We start from the raw sequence: 24,783 nt of genomic DNA on the forward strand, positions 1-24,783 counted from the left end.
AGAAAGAGAGGTTCTTAGAGTGAGTACTATCATCTCCAGGGGACAGAAAAAACGTGCACAACCCGAGATCCCTGTGGTTTTCAAAGGAAGAGTTGGCTGTCTTCTGGAGATTTCCTCAAAGCTCTAGAAGCACTCATAATGCTGGGATTGAAGGTAGCGATAAAGCACTGTGAAGTGCTGTTTGCCTGGATTCTAAGGTAAATGAACAACTACTCTTTACCTAGACCAAGATAAAACCTGGTCTCTCAGTTTTATCCCATCACTTTCCTTCCCACTTTGTATAGCTTCTTCATGAATTTTCATGGTTTTATGGTTTTAGAAAGCTCTCATTCTACGTTTCCCAATCTCTTTTCCTGTATGAGTTGTGTTGGAGCATGGTGTTACCTATTTCCCTGAAGAAGGACTTGCAGCTTAGGAAGAGAAACAGGTTGCTAGAACACTGGTGGTATGGCAGTAAACATTTGGAAAAGCTCATGTTGCATTGTGCTGCACTCATACGCTACATCACGGCCACGCAGGACACACTTTCCTGAAGGGTGACATGGGAAGAACACCCGAACGGAATTCCTGCCACTAAGAGACTGTTGCTCTTGGGAGATTCCTTGTAGTGATGTTTGCAGGGAAGCTGTGTGAGCACGCCGGCGTTTGTGAAACGCCGTTTGTGAGTCGGCGGCCAGGAGCGCGTCCCGTCCCGGAGCAGTCCCGCCGCAGGCCGCAGGGTGGTGCTCGTGGCCAAGGCGGCGGCGAGCGGCTGCGAGCGGGGAGGCGGCCGAGCCCAGCGCAGCGCAGCGCAGCGCAGCCGGGAGGCGGCGGCGAGCGGTCGTCCGCGCCGTCCTCCGCAGCAGCCGCTGCCGGTCCCGGAGTGCCGCGCTGCGGGCCGCCAGCCGAGCTCGGCGAGAGGGAGAGAGGGAGGCCGCGAGGGAGGGCGCCCGCCCTTGCCGCCGCGCTGCTGCCGGGCGCCGCTTCCCGCGGAGGACTGCGGCAGACGGAGGGTGTCCGCCGCCCCGCCATGGCGTCTGCAAGGCAAGTGCTTTGTCTGTGTGCTTTGCTGTGCGTGCCGCGCGTTCGCTGCGAGCCCATCCGCTACTCCGTAGCCGAGGAGGGGGAGAGCGGCTCCGTGGTGGCCAACGTGGCGGAGGACGCGGGGCTGACGCCGGCGCAGCTCTCGGCTCGCCAGGCACGCATTGCCTCCCCGGACGGCCGGCAGCATTTTCGCTTAGAGCGCGCCACCGGCCGCCTCGTCCTGGCGGAGCGGCTCGATCGCGAGGAGATGTGCGGCCGCTCGCTTACGTGCACGCTCGCCTTCGAGCTCCTGCTGGAAAACCCGCTGCAGTTCTTTCGTGTCGAGGTGGCCGTGGAGGACGTCAACGACCACTCGCCGGTCTTTCCCGAGGAACGAGTCACTTTTCAGATCCCGGAAAGGGGAGACCCTGGCTCGCGTTTCCCCGTGGAGGCTGCTCAGGACCTGGACATTGGCAGCAACAGCATCCAGGCTTACACCATCACTCCCGAAAATGAGTACTTCAGTGTTTCCATTCGGAAACGGAGTGGGGTTGAAATGCATGTTGAACTGGTATTGGAAAAGCCTCTCGACAGAGAGGAGCAGGCAGAGCTGCTTTTCAGTCTCATTGCTACAGACGGTGGCTCTCCACCTAGGAGCGGGACCACCCAAATCCACATCGTAGTTCTAGATGTAAATGACAATGCTCCCGTCTTCACTCAGGATGTATATGTTGGTCAGGTTTTGGAAAGTGCCACAGTGGGATCTGTTGTTCTCAGAGTTTTAGCTACCGATCCAGACGTGGGACTGAATGGTGATATCTCCTATAGGTTCAGCAATGTTCCTGAGGACAGCCAGTCCACATTCACAATTGACACTGTTAGTGGTGAAATTCGAGTCACAAAGCCCCTGGACTTTGAGACCACACAGAAACATGAGCTCAGTGTGCGGGCAACTGATGGTGGAGGCCTCTCAGCACTCTGCAAGGTGTTGGTGGAGGTGCTGGATGTGAACGACAATGCTCCAGAGCTGGTGATTTCTTCCTTCAGCAGCCCCCTCCCCGAGAACACAGAGCCTGGGACAGTGGTAGCTGTATTTGCTGTGAGGGACCGGGATTCTGGTGCGAATGGGGAGATCAGCTGTGCCCTTGAAGACCAGCTTTACTTCTCCCTAAGGCCAGCCTATAAGAATTATTATGAGCTGGTGACCTTGGGCACATTGGATCGGGAAGAGACAGCTCAGTACCTTGTGGTCATCACAGCAGCAGACACAGGTTCTCCTCCTCTCACCACTACCCAGACCTTCACCGTGGACATCTCCGATGTCAATGACAATGCCCCTGTCTTCAACCAAACGTCGTACACCATGTATGTGACAGAGAACAATATCCCTGGAGTGCTTGTTGGGGCTGTCAATGCAGTGGACTCAGATGCAGGACCCAATGCCAAGGTGACTTATTCGCTGAGGCCTGTGCACCCCACTGAGCGGGACCCCTGCTCCTGCATCTCCGTGAACTCAGAGAACGGACATGTGTTTGTGCTGCGTCCACTGGACTATGAGCAGGTGAGGCAGCTTGAGGTGCTGGTGAGTGCCACCGATGCGGGGTCCCCTCTCCTCAGCACCAACGTCACCCTCCACCTTTTCGTGGTGGACGAGAATGACAATGCCCCACTGGTGTTGCACCCTGCTCAGGACAGCAGCCCGCCATCCAGTGAGCTGGTGCCAGCGTCGGCTGAGGTGGGGGACCTGGTCACCAAAGTGGTGGCGGTTGATGCGGACTCTGGTCAGAACTCGTGGCTTTCCTTCCACCTGCTGAGGGCCACAGACCCCGGGCTGTTTGCTGTGGGTAGCCAAAATGGGGAGGTGCGACTGAGGAGGCCAGTGACAGAGAGGGATGCCGTGAAGCAGAAGCTCGAGGTGCTGGTGCGTGACAATGGGCGGCCACCTCTGTCGGCCACTGCAGCACTGAACGTACTCCTGCTCAACGGCCTCTCACAGGAACACCTGCCACAGCAGGAGCTGGCTGTGCAGGATGAAGACAGCTCGCTGACAATCTATTTAATCGTTTCACTGGTCTTTGTCTCTCTCCTCTTCCTCACATCTGTTGCAGCCTTTGTTGCTTGCAAGGTGTTCAAGAGAAAGGAGCTGAAAGGAGGACATGTGCTGTATGGCACGGGCAACTTGCAGAGCAGTCTTGCTGCTGGGGCTGCTGCTGGGACCCTTCCCCACGCCTATTGCTATGAGATCAACCTCACCACGGGGTCGGGCAACAGCGAGTTCAAGTTCCTGAAGCCCATCCTCCCCAGCGTGCCACCACAGCACTCTGGCACAGGCAGGGGTGTTGATGATGCAGAGGATTTTCTGCCTGTCCATAACTCCATGGGGGATGCAGCTCTGGACATCTCTGGTACACCATCTGTTGGACACTTTAATGGCCTTCCCTTTAACTAGGTCTGAGTCCACACAGTGAAAGGCTTCATGCCTTGGAGCTGGAAGGGATCTGGCTAAAGATATTCAGTCTTGTTTCCTAGAGATTAAATCTGCATTTGTAATTGGCTTCCACAGTGACCCTCTAACAGTAAGTCAGATGTGTGTTTTTCTTCACCCCCAAAAAACGGTGAGAAATTAAATATATATATGTAAGAGAACTAAGGCTTTTTTTCTCAGGCAATAATATATTCCAGGTCTGGTATTGGTGCTTCATGAGGAATGTTTGATTCAGTCTCTCTGGCTAAATGCTTGTCATTAGGAGAAACCTTGACAATCACCCTGTCTTAGTCTGTGTGATGAAACACAATGTTGAGGTTCTGCAGATGACAGTGCAGTATAGCCTTCCTCCCTTTTCTGCAGGGAAGAAAGATGTTAGCCCTGTGTATCACTGCAGTGCAAGTTCTTCTCTCTTTCTTTGCTGAGTCCTTGATCTCTCTGTGTGAGATACGTCAGCACCATGTGTTTTTGCACTTTGTGGTCTTCCACCTCAGTTGGCATGAACCATGTATTTTACTGGGTCCTGCCTTCTCATCTTCTCCAGGACACAGCAAAAATGTGCCGAGCCAGACTTCGCAGTGGTCCATGTGCTTGGGAGTGACTCAAAACTATAGCACGACTAATGATTCCAACATAGACACTACTTATACATAGCTTTGACCCTGATCATTGTGTTTGGGTGGATGGCAAGGCATCTTGATACATTGCCTCAGAGGACATTTGTCTACAAGGCAGAAGAAAGATAGACTTTAAAAAGGAATAACCTTTTTTTGTGTCATTGTTTTCATTGTTGCTTGAAGGGGTTCCTCAATGAAAGGGAAGTGCTATCGTGGTCTGGTTTAGAGCTTTTTGTTAGAATGCTTACATCTTCCTTTTTTTTCCCTTTCTTCCTTGGCTGTTTATTTAAACATTGTCTTACAAATTCCCCTTAAGAAGGACTGACACCCAAACTCTAACAATGGGTTTTTGGAAAGAAGGTGTTCTGGGACTGGATACATAAACACCCTCATGTTCTGTTGTGCTGCATTATACACTGTATCATTTTTAAGCTGGTATACCCTTGTCTGTAAAAGTGAAATGGAATGAATGCCCAAGTGCCATTCTGGCAATAAAAAGGATGGTGTTGTCCTGGGTCACTGTCTGTCTGGGTACTTTTTTATTTACTATATATATTTTTAATTGTTTCCTTTATTGAGGTATTGTTCTGGGGGAATGTGTCCTCAACCTGGAGATGTGACTGCTTGTGCCTGAAGGAAAAGGGTGGGTAGCAAGGATTTGCTAGAAGGCCTCTTGTGGGTCTTGTGAGACCTGAGAATATGTGGCTGAACAGCTGGGCCCGGAAGAGTGGTTATCAGTGGCATAAAGTCCTGTTGGATGCCAGGAACTTTTGGTGTATCCATTGGATCAATACAGATCGCATTGTTTAATGTGTTTGGGACTTACTGCAGGGATTTACCTGGATCCATACACGTCCATGGATTTGGATAGGTTTCGTCTCAGGGTACTCAGACTGACATCATCGTCGGATTTCTCTCAATTATCTTTCAATGTTCTTGGGAATCAGGAGAGGCCCCAGTTGAGCGGAAGCTGGCAAATGTTGTACCAGTTTTCAAGAAGGGCAAGAAAGAAGACCCTGGAAACTAGAGGCCTGTTAGTCTCAGGGCAGCACAGAGTAAAATTATGGAGATTATCCTGGGAGTTATTGAATCGCACCTCGGGGACAACACAGTCATTGGTCTCAGCCAACATGGCTTCATGAGGGGTAGGTTCTGTTTAACAAATTTGATTCCCTTTTATTATAAGATCACCCATGTAGCTGATGAAGGGAAAGCAGCTGCTGTAATCTTTTTGGATTTCAGTAAAGCTTTTGACACAGTTTCCCGTAGGATCCTACTGAGGAAAATTTGTCCAGCATACGGCTACACAAAAACATCATATGATGGGTAAATAATTATCTGATGGTGTGGTGGTTTTACCGCGCTGGGCAGCTAAACTCCACAACCGCTCTCTCACTCCCCCTCCTTTAGATGAGGAGGGGGAGAAGTAAAGCAAAGAACAACTCACGGGTTGAGATAAGGATAATTTAATTAAAGGGAAATAATAATAACAAGTAAATAAAGACTACCATGAACTAAACTATTTAACTAAGGGGAAATTAAAAGGGAAAGGGGAAAAGGGAGGGGAAAAGGGAAAAAAGAAGAAGAAGGGAGGAAAACAAACAAACAAAATAAACAAAGGCTATATGGAAGTGCAGAGGAAAGAAATTACTCTCTACTTCCCACAAATGAGCGATGATTGACCACGTCCTTGAAGCAAGGCCTCAACGCACGCAGCCGGTGTTCGAGAGGAGGATCGACGTTTTCCCAACGAGAGCCCACCCCTCCCCTCTTCTTCCTGTTTCCACCTTTTATTGCTGAGTGTGAAACCACATGGTATGGAATATCCTTTTGATTGGTTTAGGTCAGCTGCCCTAGTGATGTTTCTCTCCTTATTTTTTGCCCACCCCCTAGGAGGGTTAGAGAAAGGCCCAATGCTGTGCCACTGCTGCTCAGCATTAGACACAACACTGGTGTGATAACACTGCTGTTCCAGCTACAAGTACAGAGTACGGCACTGTATGGGCTGCTGCCGGGAAAGTTAACATTCCAGCCAGACCCAGTACAGATGGGTAGTGCTCGAACGTTTACGGTAAATGGGGCTGCATCAGGCCAGCGGCCGGTCACCAGTGGGGTCCCCCAAGGTTTCGTTTTAGAGCCACTTCTCTTCAATGTTTTTATAAACAATTTGGACGTAGGACTAGAAGGTATTTTGAGCAAATTTCCTGATGATACTAAACTGGGAGGAGTTATTGACTCTGCTGAGGGTGGAAAGGCCTTGCAGAGAGATCTGGACAGATTGGAGAGCTGGGCAATCACCAGCCACATGAAGTTGAAGAAGAGCAAGTGCTGGATCCTGCACCTGGGAAGGGGCAACTCTGTCTATGCGTACAGACTAGGTAACGAGGTGCTAGTGGGGAGACAGGAAGAGAGGGATCTGGGGGTTTTGGTTGATAGCAAGATGAATATGAGGCTTCAGTGTGCCCTGGCATCCAGGAAGGCAAACCATATTCTGGGATGCATCAAGCATGGCATTTCCAGTCAGTTGAGGGAAGTGATTATCCCGTTCGGCTCTGCATTGGTGCAACCTCACCTTGAGTACTATGTGAAGCTTTGGGCACCACATTCCAGAAAACCTGAACCTTTTGGAGAGTGTCCAGAGAAAGTCTACGAAGATGTTGAGGGTCCTAAATGGGAAGAGGTACAAGGAGCGGTTGAGGTCACTTGGCCTGTTCAGCCTGGAACAGTGGAGGCTTAGGGGACATCTCATTGTGTTCTACAGCTTCCTCACAAGGGGGAATGAAGGGGTAGACACTGATCTATTCTCTTTACTGACCAGTGATAGGACTCAACGGAATGGTGTCAAGCTGTGGCAGGGGAGGTTCAAGCTGGAAATCAGGAAGAGGTGCTTCAGAGAGGGTTGCTGTGCACTGGAACAGGCTCCCCAGGGAAGCAGTGATGGCACCAAACCTGTTGGAGTTTAAGATGCATTTGGGCTGTGCTCTTAGTCACATGGTCTGAATGTTTTTTAGATGTGTGTGGAGCCAGGAGTTGGACTCAATGATCCATATCAGTTTCTTCCAGCTTGGGATATTCTATGTTTCTGTGATGAATGTCCTTATAAATAATCTCAATGATGGGACAGAGTGTACACCCTGTAAGTCAGCAGGTACTGTAAAACAGGAGTGGGCTGAGGTGGAGAAATGTTGGCTACAGCAGAAGGTGTTCCTACCATCAAAAGGATCTGGAGAACCTGAAGAAATAGGCTGACAGGATCCTCATGGAGTTCCTCAAGGAAAAGTGCAAAGTCCTTCACTTTTTTGTGTCATTGTTTTCATTCTTGCTTGAAGGGGTTCCTCAATGAAAGGGAAGTGCTATCATGGTCTGGTTTTCCAGGTTTTTGTTAGAATGCTTGCATCTTCCTTTATTTCTCTTTCTCCTTTGTCTGTGTATTTAAACCTTGTCTTATGAATTCCCCTTAAGAAGGACTGACATTCAACGTATAACGATGGGTTTTTGGAAAGAAGGTGTTCTGGGACTGGATACATAAACACCCTCATGTTCTGTTGTGCTGCATTATACACTGTACCATTTTTAAGCTGGTATACCCTTGTCTGTAAAAGTGAAATGGAATGAATGCCCGAGTGCCATTCTGGCAATTAAAAATAATGCTGTTGTGGAGAGAGTCTTTATAGTAATGTTCTTATCAGGAAAGCTCTGTAAAGGATCCATGGTTCTTCCAAATTCTGTGTGCTTTTTATTTATTATATATATATTTACTTGGTTCCTTAATTGAGATATTGGTTTGGTGACATGTCCTCAACCTGCAGATGTGACTGCTAGTGCCTGAAGGAAAAGAGTGAGTAGTAAGGATATGCTAGAAGGCCTCTTGTGGGTCTTGTGAGAGTTGAGCATATGTAGTTGAATAGCTGGGCCAGGAAGAGTGGTGATCAGTGGCATAAAGTCCTGTTGGATGCCAGGAATTCTTGGTGTACCCCATGGATCAATACAGATTGAATTGTTTAATGTGTGTGGGATTTGCTTCTCCACCTGGATCCATACACGTCCATGGATTTGGATAGGTTTCATCTAAGGGTACTCAGACTGACATCATCGTGGGATTTCTCTCAATTATTTTTCAGTGTTCTTGGGAATCAGGAGAGGCCCCAGTTGACTGGAAGCTGGCAAATGTTGTACCAGTTTTCAAGAAGGGCAAGAAAGAAGACCCTGGAAACTCCAGGCCTGTTAGTCTCATGGCAGCGCAGGGTAAAATTATGGAGATAATCCTGGGAGTTATTGAATCACATCTGGGGGAAAAAGTAGTTGTTGGCCCCTGCAAAGATGGCTTCATGAGGGGTAGGTTCTGTTTAACAAATTTGATTTCCCATCCAGTCGATGAAGGGAAACCAGCTGCTGTAATATTTTTGGATTTCAGTAAAGCTTTTGACACAGTTTCCCTTAGTTTCCTAATGGGCACACGGTCAAGCATACGGCTAGACAAAAACATCATACGATGGGTGAATAATTATCTGATGGGTTGTGCTCAAAGTTTTATGGGAAATGGGGCTGCATGAGGGTAGCAGTCAGTCAAAAGTGGAGTCCCCCAAGGTTTCGTATTAGAGCCAGTTCTCTTCAATGTTTTTCTAAACGATTTGGATGTAGGAGTAGAAGGTGTTTTGAGCAAATTTGGGCTGTGCATTTGGTTTGTGCTCTTAGTCACATGGTCTGAATTTTTGTTGTAGAGCTGTGTGGAGACAGGAGTTGGACTCGATGATCCATATGGGTTTCTTCCAGCTTGGATATTCCTTTTATTCTGTGATGAATGTCCTTATAAATAATCTCAATGATGGGACAGCGTGTACCCCCTGTAAGTCAGCAGGTACTGTAAAACCGGAGTGGGGGTGGGTTAGAGAAGTGTTGGCTACAGCAGAAGGTGTTGCTGTCATCAAAAGGATCTGGAGAACCTGGAGAAATTGTGTGAAACGACCCTCATGGAGCTCCACGAGAAAAAGTGCAAAGTTCTTCATTTGGAGAACAACAATGCCATGTTCCAGAAAAGCAGGCTGGTGGAAAAGGTTCTGGGGGTCCCAGTGGATACCAAGTTGAACATGTGCCAGCAGCATACCCTTGCCATAAAGCAGCCTAATGATGGTTGAATCAGCAGAGTCTCTTGAACAGGTCAAGGGAATATCTCGAGCAGTCCAAGGAAAGCCATATTTCCCTTCTGTTCACCAGTGGTGAGGCCAGACCCTGTCTAGTGTTTTAGAGCTGGAAGAGATATAGCTCACAACCCTTAACCCTTGTTTCCTGGAGAGTAAACCTGCGCCTGAAACTGGCCTTGCAAATAACCCTCTAAAAATAAGTCAGATATATGTTTTCCTCCACCCCTCCAAAATAAATAAATAAGCAAATAAAAAGAATGAAAGAAACCAAAGTCTCCATCATTCAGGCAATGATATGTTTCACCTCAGTCGAGATCTCTTCTGTAGTAGAAATTGGCTCTTCAAAGTGGCTCGTTAAGTTGTCTCATTAAATTCTTTGGCTCCTTAATTAATTTGTCCTCCTTGTTAGGGAACACTGTGGACGTCACCCTGTCTTTTCTGGGATGTAACACAACGATGAGATTGGGCAGACAAAGATCATACTCATGCCAATTCTGCTTGGCCATCTTTCCTTAAAAGCAAAGCAACTCACAGTCACATAATGCACTTTAGCCATGTCCCCATGTCAGCAGGGAAAGGATGATGTGAGTCCTATGTTTCAATGCAGCAGAAGTGCGTCTTGCTTTCTTAGCTGGTTCCCGGATGTCTGTGTCTGAGATGCATGCTCCCTGTGTGTATTTGTGATGTGTCCTCCTCGAGCTGGGTCAGCAGGAGAGGTTCTTAGAGTGAATATTATCATCTCCAGGGGACAGAAAATACGTGCACAGCCAGAGATCCCTGTGGTTGAGAAAGGGAGGGATGGTTCTCTCCTGGAGATTGCCTCAAAGCTCTAGAAGCACTTTCTGTGCTGAGAGCAATGATAGCTATAAAGCACTGTGCACTTCTGCTTGGCAGGATTCTAAGGTAAATGAACAACGACTCTATACCTAGGCAAAGTTAAAAACTGGTCTCCCAGTTTTATCCCATCACTTTCCTTCCCACTTGCTCTTGCTTCTCCATGAGAGAAATGATCAGTCTGACATGATTATTCGTAGGTTTAGTTCCATGGTGTTAGAAAGCTTTCATTCCCCTTTTTCCCATTCTCATTTCCTGTATGAGTTGTGTGGGAGCATAGTGTTACCTATTCCCCTGAAGACGGACTGTCACCACAGGCAGAACATGCTTTTGGAACAGTGGTGGTATGGCAGTGAACATTTGGAAAAGACCACGCTGCTTTGCGCTGCAGTCATACGCTGCATCACGGCCACGCAGGAAACGCTTTCCTGAAAAGGTGACATGGGAAGAACTCACGAACGGAATTCCTGCCACTAAGAGACTGTTGCTGTTGGGAGAGTCCTTGTAGGGATGCTTGCAGGGAAGCTGTGTGAGCACGCCGGCGTTTGTGAAACGCCGTTTGTGAGTCGGCGGCCAGGAGCGCGTCCCGTCCCGGAGCAGTCCCGCCGCAGGCCGCAGGGTGGTGCTCGTGGCCAAGGCGGCTGCGAGCGGGGAGGCGGCCGAGCCCAGCGCAGCGCAGCGCAGCGCAGCGCAGCCGGGAGGCGGCGGCGAGCGGTCGTCCGCGCCGTCCTCCGCAGCAGCCGCTGCCGGTCCCGGAGTGCCGCGCTGCGGGCCGCCAGCCGAGCTCGGCGAGAGGGAGAGAGGGAGGCCGCGAGGGAGGGCGCCCGCCCTTGCCGCCGCGCTGCTGCCGGGCGCCGCTTCCCGCGGAGGACTGCGGCAGACGGAGGGTGTCCGCCGCCCCGCCATGGCGTCTGCAAGGCAAGTGCTTTGTCTGTGTGCTTTGCTGTGCGTGCCGCGCGTTCGCTGCGAGCCCATCCGCTACTCCGTAGCCGAGGAGGGGGAGAGCGGCTCCGTGGTGGCCAACGTGGCGGAGGACGCGGGGCTGACGCCGGCGCAGCTCTCGGCTCGCCGGGCACGCATTGCCTCCGCGGACGGCCGGCAGCATTTTCGCTTAGAGCGCGCCACCGGCCGCCTCGTCCTGGCGGAGCGGCTCGATCGCGAGGAGATGTGCGGCCGCTCGCTTACGTGCACGCTCGCCTTCGAGCTCCTGCTGGAAAACCCGCTGCAGTTCTTTCGTGTCGAGGTGGCCGTGGAGGACGTCAACGACCACTCGCCGGTCTTTCCCGAGGAACGAGTCACTTTTCAGATCCCGGAAACCAGCGACCCTGGCTCGCGTTTCCCCGTGGAGGCAGCTCAGGACCTGGACGTTGGCAGCAACAGCATCCAGGCTTACACCATCACTCCCGAAAATGGATATTTTAGTGTCTCTTTCGGGACTCACAGTGACGATGACAAGTTTGTCGACTTGGTCTTAGATCAAACACTAGACAGAGAGGAGCAGGCAGAGCTGCTTTTCAGTCTCATTGCTACAGACGGTGGCTCTCCACCTAGGAGTGGGACCACGCAAATACACATCGTAGTTCTGGATGTAAATGACAACGCTCCTACATTCACACAGAAGTATTACATTGGACGTGTTTTGGAAAATGCTGCAATAGGTTCTGTGATTCTCAGCGTTGTTGCAACAGATCCAGACATGGGACGGAATGGTGACATCTCCTATAGGTTCAGTAATGTTCTTGAGGACAGCCAGTCCACATTCAAAATTGACAGTATGACTGGTGAAATTCGAGTTGCAAAACCCCTGGACTTTGAGGCCACACAGAAACATGAGCTCAGTGTGCGAGGAACTGATGGTGGGGGCCTCTCAGCACTCTGCAAGGTGTTGGTGGAGGTGGTGGATGTGAATGACAATGCACCGGAGGTGGTGGTGAGTTCCTTCAGCAGCCCCCTCCCCGAGAACACAGAGCCTGGGACAGTGGTAGCTGTATTTGCTGTGAGGGACCGGGATTCTGGTGTGAATGGGGAGATCAGCTGTGCCCTTGAAGACCAGCTCTCCTTCTCCCTGAGGCCAGCCTATAAGAATTACTATGAGCTGGTGACTGTGAGCACATTGGATAGGGAGGAGACAGCTCAGTACCTTCTGGTAATCACAGCGGCAGACGCAGGTTCTCCTCCTCTCACCACTACCCAGACCTTCACCGTGGACATCTCCGATGTCAATGACAATGCCCCCGTTTTCAACCAGACATCGTACACCATGTACGTGCGAGAGAACAATATCCCTGGAGTGCTTGTTGGGGCTATCAGTGCAGTGGACTCAGATGCAGGACCCAATGCCAAGGTGACCTATTCCCTGAGTCCTGTGCACCCCACTGAGCGGGACCCCTGCTCCTGCATCTCTGTCAACTCAGAGAACGGACATGTGTTTGTGCTGCGTCCACTGGACTATGAGCAGATGAGGCAGCTTGAGGTGCTGGTGAGTGCCACCGATGCGGGGTCCCCTCTCCTCAGCACCAATGTCACTGTCCGCCTTCTCGTGGTGGACGAGAACGACAATGCCCCACTGGTGTTGCACCCTGCTCAGGACAGCAGCCCGCCATCCAGTGAGCTGGTGCCAGCGTCGGCTGAGGTGGGGGACCTGGTCACCAAAGTGGTGGCGGTTGATGCGGACTCTGGTCAGAACTCGTGGCTTTCCTTCCACCTGCTGAGGGCCACAGACCCCGGGCTGTTTGCTGTGGGTAGCCAAAATGGGGAGGTGCGTCTGAGGAGGCCAGTGACAGAGAGGGATGCAGTGAAGCAGAAGCTCGAGGTGCTGGTGCGTGACAATGGGCGGCCACCTCTGTCGGCCACTGCAGCACTGAATGTACTCCTCCTTAATGACCTCTCACAGGAACACCTGCCACAGCAGGAGCTGGCTGTGCAGGATGAAGACAGCTCCCTGACAATCTATTTAATCGTTTCACTGGTCTTTGTCTCCCTCCTCTTCCTCACATCTTTCGCAGCCTTTGTTGCTTGCAAGGTGTTCAAGAGAAAGGAGCTGAAAGGAGGACATGTGCTGTATGGCACGGGCAACTTGCAGAGCAGTCTTGCTGCTGGGGCTGCTGCTGGGACCCTGCCCCACGCCTATTGCTACGAGATCAACCTCACCACGGGGTCGGGCAACAGCGAGTTCAAGTTCCTGAAGCCCATCCTCCCCAGCGTGCCACCACAGCACTCTGACACAGGCAGGGGTGTTGATGATACAGAGGATTTCCCACCTGTACAGAACTCCATGGGGGATGCAGCCCTGGACATCTCTGGTACACCATCTGTTGGACACTTTAATGGCCTTCCATTTAACTAGGTCTGAGTCCACACAGTGAAAGGCTTCATGCCTTGGAGCTGGAAGGGATCTGGCTAAAGGTATTCAGTCTTGTTTCCTAGAGATTAAAACTGCATTCGTAATTGGCTTCACATGTGACCCTCTAACACTAAGTCAGGTGTATATTTTTCTTCTCCCGCCAAAAAAGATTAGGAATAAAAAAATGTAAGAGAACCAAGGCTTTTTGCTCATGCAATGATGTTTCAGCTCTGATACTGAGTTTTCCAAAGTGCTTCATGAGCAAGGTTTGATCCTGGCTCTCTGGCTATGTGCTTGTTATTCGGAAAAACCTTGACAATCACCCTGTCACCCTCAAGCAAAATGTTGAGATTCTGCGAATGACAGGGTAGTATAGCCCTCCTCTCTTTTCTGCAGAGAAGAAAGGATTTCTCCGAGTGTATCACTGCAGTGCAAGTGCTACTCTTTCTTTGCTGAGTCCTGGATCTCTCTGTGTGAGTCTTGTTGCCACCATGTGTTTTTGCACTGTGTGTTCTTCCACCTTGGTTGGCATGAAACATGTATTTAACTGGGTTGTGCCATCTCATCTTCTCCAGGGCACAGCAAATACATGCAGAGCCAGACTTTGCAGTGGTCCATGTTCTTGGGAGTGACTCAAAACTATAGCAGGACTAATGATTCCAACAGACACTACTTATACATAGCTTTGACCCTGATCATTGTGTTTGGGTGGATGGAAGGCATCTTGGTACATTGCCTCAGAGGACATTTGTCTACAAGGCAGAAGATAGGCTTTAAAAAGGAATATCCTTTTTTTGTGTCATTGTTTTCATTGTTGCTTGAAGGGGTTCCTCAATGAAAGGGAAGTGCTATCATGGTCTGGTTTTCCAGGTTTTTGTTAGAATGCTTGCATCTTCCTTTTTTTCCCTTTCTCCTTTGGCTGTGTATTTAAACACTGTCTTACTAATTCCCCTTAAGAAGGACTGACATCCAACATATAACAATGGGTTTTTGGAAAGAAGGTGTTCTGGGACTGGATACATAAAAACTCTCATGTTGTGTTGTGCTGCATTATACATTTTACCATTATTAAACTTGTATACCCTTGTCTGTAAAAGTGAAATTGAACGAATGCCCAAGTGCCATTCTGGCAATAAAAAGGATGCTGTTGTGGAGAGAGTCTTTGTAGTAATGTTCTTATCAGGAAGGCTCTGTAAAGGATCCATGGTTTTTCCAAAGTCTGGGTGCTTTTTTATTTATTATATATATTTTTAATTGTTTCCTTTATTGAGGTATTGTTCTGGGGGAATGTGTTCTCAACCTGGAGATGTGACTGCTTTTGCCTGAAGGAAAAGTGTGGGTAGCACAGATTTGCTAGAGGGCCTCTTGTGGGTCTTGTGAGACCTGAGAATATGTGGCTGAACAGGTGGGCCCAGAAGAGTGGTGATCAATGGCATAAAGTCCTGTTGGATGCCAGGAACTGTTGGTGTACCCCATGGATCAATACAGATTGCATTTTTTAATGTGTGTGGGATTTGCTGCTCCACCTGGATCCATACACATCCATGGATTTGGATGGGAATCATCTCAGGGTGCTCAGAGAGATGACTGACATCATCGTGGGAATTCTCTCAATGATTTTTCAGTGTTCTTGGGAATCTGGAGAGGTCCCAGTTGACTGGAAGCTGGCAAATGTTGTACCAGTTTTCAAGAAGGGCAAGAAAGAAGACTCTGGAAACTACAGTCCTCTTAGTCTCATGGCAGTGCCTGATAAAATTATGGAGATAATCCTGGGAGTTATTGAATTGCATCCGGGGTCAAGAAAGTCATTGGTTCCTGCCAAATTGGCTTCATGAGGGGTAGGTTCTGTTTAACAAATCTGATTTCCTTTTATTATGAGATCACCCATGTAGCCGATGAAGGGAAAGAAGCTGCTGTAATCTTTTTGGATTTCAGTAAAGCTTTTGACACAGTTTCCCTTAGGATCCTACTGAGCAAAATGTCCAGCATACAGCTAGACAAAAACATCATACGATGGGTGAATAATTATCTGATGGGTTGTGCTTGAAGGTTTACGTTAAATGGGGCTGCATCAGGGTATCGGCCAGTCACCAGTGGGGTCCCCCAAGGCTCTGTTTTAGAGCCAGTTCTCTTCTATGTTTTTATAAACGATTTGGATGTAGGACTAGAAGGTATTTTGAGCAAATTTGGGCTGTGCATTTGGTTTGTGCTCTTAGTCACATGGTCTGAATTTTTGTTGTAGAGCTGTGTGGAGCCAGGAGTTGGACTCGATGATCCATATGGGTTTCTTCCCACTTGGGTATTCCTCTTATTCGTTGATGAATGTCCTTATAAATAATTTAAATAATGGGACAGCGTGTACCCCCTGTAAGTCAGCAGGTACTGTAAAATCGGAGTGGGGATGGGTTTGATAAGTGTTGGCTACAGCAGAAGGTGTTGCTGTCATCAAAAGGACCAGAAGGAAATGGAGGAATGGGCTGACAGGACACTCAAGGAAAGGTGCAAAGTCCTTCACTTTGGGAAGAGCAATGCCATGTTCCAGAGAAGCAGGCTGGTAGAAAAGGCTCTGGGGGTCCCAGTAGATACCAAGATGAACATGTGCCAGCAGCATGCCCTTGCCATAAAGAAGCCTAATGATGGTTGAATCAGCAGAGTCTCTTGAACAGTTCTAGGGAATACCTTGAGCAGTACAAGGGAAGCCATACTTCCTCTCTGTTCACCATCGGTGAGGCCAGACCCTGTCTAGTGTTTTAGAGCTGGAAGGGATCTAGGTCACAACCCTTACCCTTGTTTCCTGGAGACTAAACCTGCACTTGAAATTGGCCTTGCAAATAACCTTCTAATAATAAGTCGGATATATGTTTTCCTCTACACCTCCAAAATAAATAAATAAGCAAATAAATTGAATGAAAGAAACGAAAGTCTCCATTATTCAGGTAATTATATGTTTCACCTCAGGTGAGATCTCATCTGAAGTGAGTAGAAACTGGCTCTTCAAATTGTCTTTTTAGGTTCTTTCTCTCCTTAAATTCTTTGGCTCCTTAAATTCTTAGTCTTGCTTGTTTAATTAGCTTCGCAAATTACCCTCTAATAGGAAGTCATATGTATGTTTTTCTTCACCCGTCAAAGGAAAAATAAAATAAAACAGATAAAATAAAATTAAGAAAGTAAAGTTTCTTTCCTTCAGGCAATTTGTTTCATCTCGGACAATATCTTTTCTGAAGCACCTCATTAGTAGGGTTTGGCTCTTTAAATTGGCTTGTTAAGTACTTTGTCTCGTTAAACTCTTTGGCTCCTTAATTAATTTGTCCTCCTTGTTAGGGAACGCTGTGGACCCCACCCTGTCTTTTCTGGGATGTTACACAAGGGTGAGATTCGACAGACAAAGATCATTCTCATGGTAATGCCACTTGGCCAACCTTCCTTAAAAGAAAAGCAAGTCATACTCATATAATGCATTTCAGCCATGCCCCCATGTCAGCGGGGAAAGGATGGTGTGAGTCCTGTGTTTCAATGCAGCACAAGTGCTGCTCTATTTCTTAGTTGTGTCCTCGATCTCCCAGTCTGAGATGCAAGGGGCCCTGTGTGTATTTGTGATGTGTGCTCCTCGAGCTGGGCCAGCAAGAAAGGTTCTTAGACTGCATACTATCATTTCCAGTGGACAGAAGAAACATGCACTACCAGAGATCCCTGTGGTTGGCTGTCTCCTGGAGATTGCCTCAAAGCTCTAGAAGCACTCCCGATGCTGAGATCGATGATAGATATAAAGCACCGTGCACTTCTGCTTGCCAGGATTCTAAGGTAAATATATGGCGACTCTATTACCTAGACAAAGTTAAAAACTGGTCTCCCAGTTTTGTCCCATCATTTCCTTCCCACTTGCTCTTGCTTTTCCATGAGACAAGAGTTCAGTCTGACATGATTATTCATGGGTTTAGTTCCATGGTGTTAGAAAGCTTTCATTCCCCTTTTTCCCATTCTCTTTTCCTGTATGAGTTGTGTTGGAGCATTGCGTTACCCATGCCCCTGAAGAAGGACTGTCACCACAGGCAGAACATGTTTTTGGAACAACGGTGGTGTTAGAAACTGCTCAGTCTTCAAAATAGGATTAAATAAAAAAATAGGATAAATTAAAAGAATAGAGGTAAGCAAACAACGCTGGGTGCACCGGGAGTCTCCGCTCCACCAGGACGCACACCAGCCACATCAAGTAGCTGATTTTTATACTCCTAGACTAATACATATTCATTACTACTTCTAAAAAAAATAGGTTATTATAATTAGATTCCGTGGTCCAGTCCCTTCTAATGGAGCATGCGCATCAGTCTTCGGTGGTCCCTCTGGGGGTCTCTAGGGGTCTTTCATGCTGAAGGCTCGTAGTCTTCCTCTCCAAGTTTTTTTCTTGTCCTTGCCCTTTGTACTTCCTTGGCACCGTGTCAAGTTTACACAGCATCCCCTGCAGGTCTTGTCTCCTAGCCGTCCTTCAGCTTCTTTTTTTTCTTCTTCTTAATCTCTTGGCCACCTGGCCAGGTATCAGAGGCTTGCATAGTATCCCATAACAGTCACTAGTTGTTATCAGTTGTTCTGAAAGCCCCAGACATCAAAGACTTCATACAAACACAAATAGCTTTCTTATTGACACTTCACGAGTAATTAAAACATTCCTCATCAGCCATTCACAGGGACAGTCATACCTGTAGCCGTGTTAAATTAATCTCGAAGAAGACAAAAAAAAGGCTGTAACTGTTAGAAATAGAAGTTCGGAATAACAAAAGCAAACAGGTTCATAAATTTGAGGAGTATTTTCTGAAGAATTGATAAATTGACCAGAATGAGGGGGAGACTGGGACACACTGCATCTGTGGTTCAAGAATTAAATTGCCAGTGCAGGACCCAGAGGCAGACAGGACTGTTCTTTATTGACACGAATTGTTAAAACATTCCTAACAGTGGTATGGCCGTGAACATTTGGAAAAGCTCACCCAGCTTTGTAATGCAGCCACAAGCTGCATCACGGCCACGAAGGACACGCTTTCCTGTAAAGGTGAAATTAAAAGAACACCTGAGCGCTATTCCTGCCACTAAGAGACTGTTGCTCTTGAGAGATTCCTTGTAGTGATGTTTGCAGGGAAGCTGTGTGAGCACGCCGGCGTTTGTGAAAGGCTGCGAGTCGGCGGCCAGGAGCGCGTCCCGTCCCGGAGCAGTCCCGCCGCAGGCCGCAGGGTGGTGCTCGTGGCCAAGGCGGCGGCGAGCGGCTGCGAGCGGGGAGGCGGCCGAGCCCAGCGCAGCGCAGCGCAGCGCAGCCGGGAGGCGGCGGCGAGCGGTCGTCCGCGCCGTCCTCCGCAGCAGCCGCTGCCGGTCCCGGAGTGCCGCGCTGCGGGCCGCCAGCCGAGCTCGGCGAGAGGGAGAGAGGGAGGCCGCGAGGGAGGGCGCCCGCCCTTGCCGCCGCGCTGCTGCCGGGCGCCGCTTCCCGCGGAGGACTGCGGCAGACGGAGGGTGTCCGCCGCCCCGCCATGGCGTCTGCAAGGCAAGTGCTTTGTCTGTGTGCTTTGCTGTGCGTGCCGCGCGTTCGCTGCGAGCCCATCCGCTACTCCGTAGCCGAGGAGGGGGAGAGCGGCTCCGTGGTGGCCAACGTGGCGGAGGACGCGGGGCTGACGCCGGCGCAGCTCTCGGCTCGCCGGGCACGCATTGCCTCCGCGGACGGCCGGCAGCATTTTCGCTTAGAGCGCGCCACCGGCCGCCTCGTCCTGGCGGAGCGGCTCGATCGCGAGGAGATGTGCGGCCGCTCGCTTACGTGCACGCTCGCCTTCGAGCTCCTGCTGGAAAACCCGCTGCAGTTCTTTCGTGTCGAGGTGGCCGTGGAGGACGTCAACGACCACTCGCCGGTCTTTCCCGAGGAACGAGTCACTTTTCAGATCCCGGAAAGGGGAGACCCTGGCTCGCGTTTCCCCGTGGAGGCTGCTCAGGACCTGGACATTGGCAGCAACAGCATCCAGGCTTACACTATCGCTCCCGAGAATGGATATTTTAGTGTCTCTTTCGGGACTCACAGTGACGATGACAAGTTTGTCGACTTGGTCTTAGATCAAACACTAGACAGGGAGGAGCAGGCAGAGCTGCTTTTCAGTCTCATTGCTACAGACGGTGGCTCTCCACCTAGGAGTGGGACCACGCAAATACACATCGTAGTTCTTGATGTAAATGACAACGCTCCTACATTCACACAGAAGTATTACATTGGACGTGTTTTGGAAAATGCTGCAATAGGTTCTGTGATTCTCAGCGTTGTTGCAACAGATCCAGACATGGGACGGAATGGTGACATCTCCTATAGGTTCAGTAATGTTCTTGAGGACAGCCAGTCCACATTCAAAATTGACAGTATGACTGGTGAAATTCGAGTTGCAAAACCCCTGGACTTTGAGGCCACACAGAAACATGAGCTCAGTGTGCGAGGAACTGATGGTGGAGGCCTCTCAGCACTCTGCAAGGTGTTGGTGGAGGTGGTGGATGTGAACGACAATGCACCGGAGGTGCTGGTGAGTTCCTTCAGCAGCCCCCTCCCCGAGAACACAGAGCCTGGGACAGTGGTAGCTGTATTTGCTGTGAGGGACCGAGATTCTGGTGTGAATGGGGAGATCAGCTGTGCCCTTGAAGACCAGCTCTCCTTCTCCCTAAGGCCAGCCTATAAGAATTATTATGAGTTAGTGACAGTGAGCACATTGGATCGGGAGGAGACAGCTCAGTACCTTCTGGTAATCACAGCGGCAGACGCAGGATCTCCTTCTCTCACCACTACCCAGACCTTCACCGTGGACATCTCCGATGTCAATGACAATGCCCCCGTTTTCAACCAGACATCATACACCATGTACGTGCGAGAGAACAATATCCCTGGAGTGCTTGTTGGGGCTGTCAGTGCAGTGGACTCAGATGCAGGACCCAATGCCAAGGTGACCTATTCCCTGAGGCCTGTGCACCCCACTGAGCAGGACCCCTGCTCCTGCATCTCCGTGAACTCAGAGAACGGACATGTGTTTGTGCTGCGTCCACTGGACTATGAGCAGATGAGGCAGCTTGAGGTGCTGGTGAGTGCCACCGATGCGGGGTCCCCTCTCCTCAGCACCAATGTCACTGTCCGCCTTCTCGTGGTGGACGAGAACGACAATGCCCCACTGGTGTTGCACCCTGCTCAGGACAGCAGCCCGCCATCCAGTGAGCTGGTGCCAGCGTCGGCTGAGGTGGGGGACCTGGTCACCAAAGTGGTGGCGGTTGATGCGGACTCTGGTCAGAACTCGTGGCTTTCCTTCCACCTGCTGAGGGCCACAGACCCCGGGCTGTTTGCTGTGGGTAGCCAAAATGGGGAGGTGCGTCTGAGGAGGCCAGTGACAGAGAGGGATGCAGTGAAGCAGAAGCTCGAGGTGCTGGTGCGTGACAATGGGCGGCCACCTCTGTCGGCCACTGCAGCACTGAATGTACTCCTCCTTAATGACCTCTCACAGGAACACCTGCCACAGCAGGAGCTGGCTGTGCAGGATGAAGACAGCTCCCTGACAATCTATTTAATCGTTTCACTGGTCTTTGTCTCCCTCCTCTTCCTCACATCTTTCGCAGCCTTTGTTGCTTGCAAGGTGTTCAAGAGAAAGGAGCTGAAAGGAGGACATGTGCTGTATGGCACGGGCAACTTGCAGAGCAGTCTTGCTGCTGGGGCTGCTGCTGGGACCCTGCCCCACGCCTATTGCTACGAGATCAACCTCACCACGGGGTCGGGCAACAGCGAGTTCAAGTTCCTGAAGCCCATCCTCCCCAGCGTGCCACCACAGCACTCTGACACAGGCAGGGGTGTTGATGATACAGAGGATTTCCCTTCCATCCAGAACTCCATGGGGGATGCAGCCCTGGACATCTCTGGTACACCATCTGTTGGACACTTTAATGGCTTTCCCTTTAACTAGGTCTGAGTCCATGTAGTGGAAAGCTTCATGCCTTGGAGCTGGAAGGGATCTGGCTAAAGATATTCAGTCTTGTTTCCTGGAGATTAAATCTGCGTTTGTAATTGGCTTCACAAATGACCCTCTGACACTAAGTCAGATGTGTGTTTTCCTCTCCCCCCCAAAAAACGGTGAGAAATTAAATATATATATATAAGAGAACTAAGGCCTTTCTTCTCAGGCAATGATATGTTCCAGGTCTGGTACTGGTGCTTCATGAGCAAGGTTTGATTCTGGCTCTCTGGATATATGCTTGTCATTAGGAAAAACCTTGAAACTCACCCTGTCTTTTTCTGTGCTGAAACACAATGTTGATGCTGGGCAGTTGACAGTGCAGTATAACCTGCCTCCCCTTTCTGCAGGGAAGAAAGATATTAGTCCTGTGTATCACTGCAGTGCAAGTGCTTCTCTCTTTCTTTCCTGAGTCCTGGATCTCTCTGTGTGTGCCATGTTGGCACCATGTGGTTTTGCACTGTGTGGTCTTCCACCTCAGTTGGCATGAACCATGTATTTTACTGGGTTCTGCCATCTCATCTTCTCCAGGGCACAGCAAAAACATGCAGAGCTAGACTTTGGAGTGATCCATGTTCTTGGGACTGACTCAAAACTATAGCACGACTAATGATTCCAACAGACACTACTTATACATATCTTTGACCTTGATCATTGTGTTTGGGTGGATGGCAAGGCATCTTGATACATTGCCTCAGAGGATCTGTGTCTATAAGGCAGAAGATAGGCTTTAAAAAGGAATGTCCTTTTTTTGTGTCATTGTTTTCATTGTTGCTTGAAGGGGTTCCTCAATGAAAGGGAAGTGCTATCATGGTCTGCTCTTCCAGGTTTTTGTTAGAATGCTTACATCTTCCTTTTTTTCCCTTTCTCCTTTGGCTGTGTATTTAAGCATTGTCTTACGAATTCCCCTTAAGAAAGATGGACATTCAATGTATAACAATGAGTTTTTGGAAAGAAGGTGTTCTGGGACTGGACACATAAACACCCTTAAGTTCTGTTGTGCTGCTTTGTCCACTGTATCATTTTTATGCTGGTATACCCTTGTCTGTAAAAGTGAAATGGAATGAATGCCCAAGTGCCATTCTGGCAATAAAAAGGATGGTGTTGTCCTGGGTCACTGTCTGTCGGGGTACTTTTTTATTTACTATATATATTTTTAATTGTTTCCTTTATTGAGGTATTGTTCTGGGGGAATGTGTCCTCAACCTGGAGATGTGACTGCTAGTGCCTGAAGGAAAAGGGTGGGTAGCAAGGATTTGCTAGAGGGCCTCTTGTGGGTCTTGTGAGACCTGAGAATATGTGGCTGAACAGCTGGGCCAGGAAGAGTGGTGATCAATGGCATAAAGTCCTGTTGAATTCCAGGAACTCTTGGTGTACCCCATGGATCAATACAGATTTGCTACTTCACTTAGATCCATACAGGTCCATGGATTTGGATGGGTTTCATCTCAGGGTGCTCAAAGAGCTGACTGACAAAATTGTGGGACTTCTCTCAATGATTTTTCAGTGTTCTTGGGAATCGGGAGAGGCCCCAGTTGACCGGAAGCTGGCAAATGTTGTACCAGTTTTCAAGAAGGGCAAGAAAGAAGACCCTGGAAACTCCAGGCCTGTTAGTCTCATGGCAGCGCAGGGTAGAATTATGGAGATAATCCCGGGAGTTATTGAATCGCCTCTGAGGGAAAAAGTAGTTATTGGTCATAGCCAAGATGGCTTCATGAGGGGTAGGTTCTGTTTAACAAATTTGATTTCCCATCCCGTCGATGAAGGGAAACCAGCTTCTGTAATCTTTTTGAATTTCAGTAAAGCTTTTGACACAGTTTCCCTTAGGATCCTACTGAGCTAAATGTCCAGCATACAGCTAGACAAAAACATCATACGATGGGTGAATAATTATCTGATGTGTATTGCTTAAAGTTTTATGGTAAACGGGGCTGCACCAGCGTAGTGGACAGTCAAAACTGGGGTTCCCCAAGTCTTTGTATTAGAGCCAGTTCTCTTCAATGTTTTTATAAATGATTTGGATGTAGGAATAGAAGGTATTTTGAGCAAATGTGCATTTGGTTTGTACTCTTAGTCACATGCTCTGAATTTTTGTTGTAGAGTTGTGTGGAGACAGGAGTTGGACTTGATGATCCGTATGGGTTTCATCCCACTTGGGGTATTGCTTTTATTCTTTGATGAATGTCCTTATAAATAATCTCAATAATGGGACAGAGTGTACCCCCTGTAAGTCAGCAGGTGTAGTAAAACCAGAGTGGGATTGAGGTAGAGAAGTGTTGGTTACAGCAGAGGGTCTTGCTGTCATCAAAAGGATCTGGAGAACCTGGAGAAATGGGCTGACAGGACCCTCATGGAGTTCCACAAGGAGATATGCAAAGTCCTTCACTTGGGGAGGAACAATGCCATGTTGCAGGAAAGCAGGCTGGTGGAAAAGGCTCTGGGGGTCCCAGTGGATACCAAGTTGAACATGTGCCAGCAGCATGCCCTTGCCATAAAGAAGCCTAAAAATGGTTGAATCAGCAGAATCTCTTGAACAGATCAAGGGAATATCTCGAGCATTGCCAGGAAAGCCGTATTTCCCTTCTGTTCACCAGTGGTGAGGCCAGACCCTGTCTAGTGTTTTAGAGCTGGAAGGGATCTAGCTCACAACCCTTAACCCTTGTTTCCTGGAGAGTAAACCTGCACTTGAAACTGGCCTTGCAAATAACCCTCTAAAAATAAGTCAGATATATGTTTTCCTCCACCCCTCCAAAATAAATAAATAACCAAAAAATAGAATGAAAGAAACTAAAGTCTCCATCATTTAGGCAAAGATATGTTTCACCTCAGTCGAGATCTCTTCTGAAGTGAGTAGAAATTGGCTCTTCAGATTATCTTGTTAAGTTCTTTGTCTCCTTAAATTCTTTTTCTTCTTAAATTCTTAGTCCTGCTTTTTTAATTGGCTTTGCAAATGACCCTCTAATATGAAGTCAGATGTATGTTTCTCCTCACCAGTCAAAGGAAAAATAAAATAAAACAGATAAAATAAAATTAAGAAAGTAAAGTTTCTTTCCTTCAGGCAATTTGTTTCATCTCGGACAATATCTTTTCTGAAGTACTTAATTAGTAGGGTTTGGCTCTTTAAATTCGCTCGTTAACTACTTTTTCTTGTTAAATTCTTTGGCTTCCTAATTAATTAGTCCTCCTTGTTAGGGAGCAAGTGGACCTCATCCTGTCCTTTTTCTGGGATGTAACACAAATGTGAGATTGGGCAACAGTCATTCCCATGGTAATGCCACTTGGCAATCCTTCCTTAAAAGCAAAGCAAGTCACGCTCCTGTAATGCACTTTAGCCATGTCCCCATGTCAGCAGGGAAAG

At 48.8% G+C, this 24,783-nt stretch overlaps 3 pseudogenes across 3 annotated transcripts; all 3 read left to right on the forward strand.

Annotated features, from left to right (window-relative positions):
* The first annotated feature begins 508 nt into the window (after positions 1–508).
* On the forward strand, positions 509–4,623 carry LOC311444616 (protocadherin beta-15 pseudogene; annotated as a pseudogene). Its single transcript has one exon. The product of its transcript is annotated as a protocadherin beta-15 pseudogene (transcript).
* A 6,107-nt stretch (positions 4,624–10,730) lies between these two features.
* Positions 10,731–14,580, forward strand: LOC311444634 (protocadherin beta-15 pseudogene; annotated as a pseudogene). Its single transcript has one exon. The product of its transcript is annotated as a protocadherin beta-15 pseudogene (transcript).
* A 4,033-nt stretch (positions 14,581–18,613) lies between these two features.
* On the forward strand, positions 18,614–22,542 carry LOC311444633 (protocadherin beta-15 pseudogene; annotated as a pseudogene). The gene has a single exon. The product of its transcript is annotated as a protocadherin beta-15 pseudogene (transcript).
* Positions 22,543–24,783: the final 2,241 nt, after the last annotated feature.

This window comes from Aythya ferina, assembly GCF_964211825.1.
Source record: "Aythya ferina genome assembly, chromosome: 14".
NCBI lineage: Eukaryota > Metazoa > Chordata > Aves > Anseriformes > Anatidae > Aythya > Aythya ferina.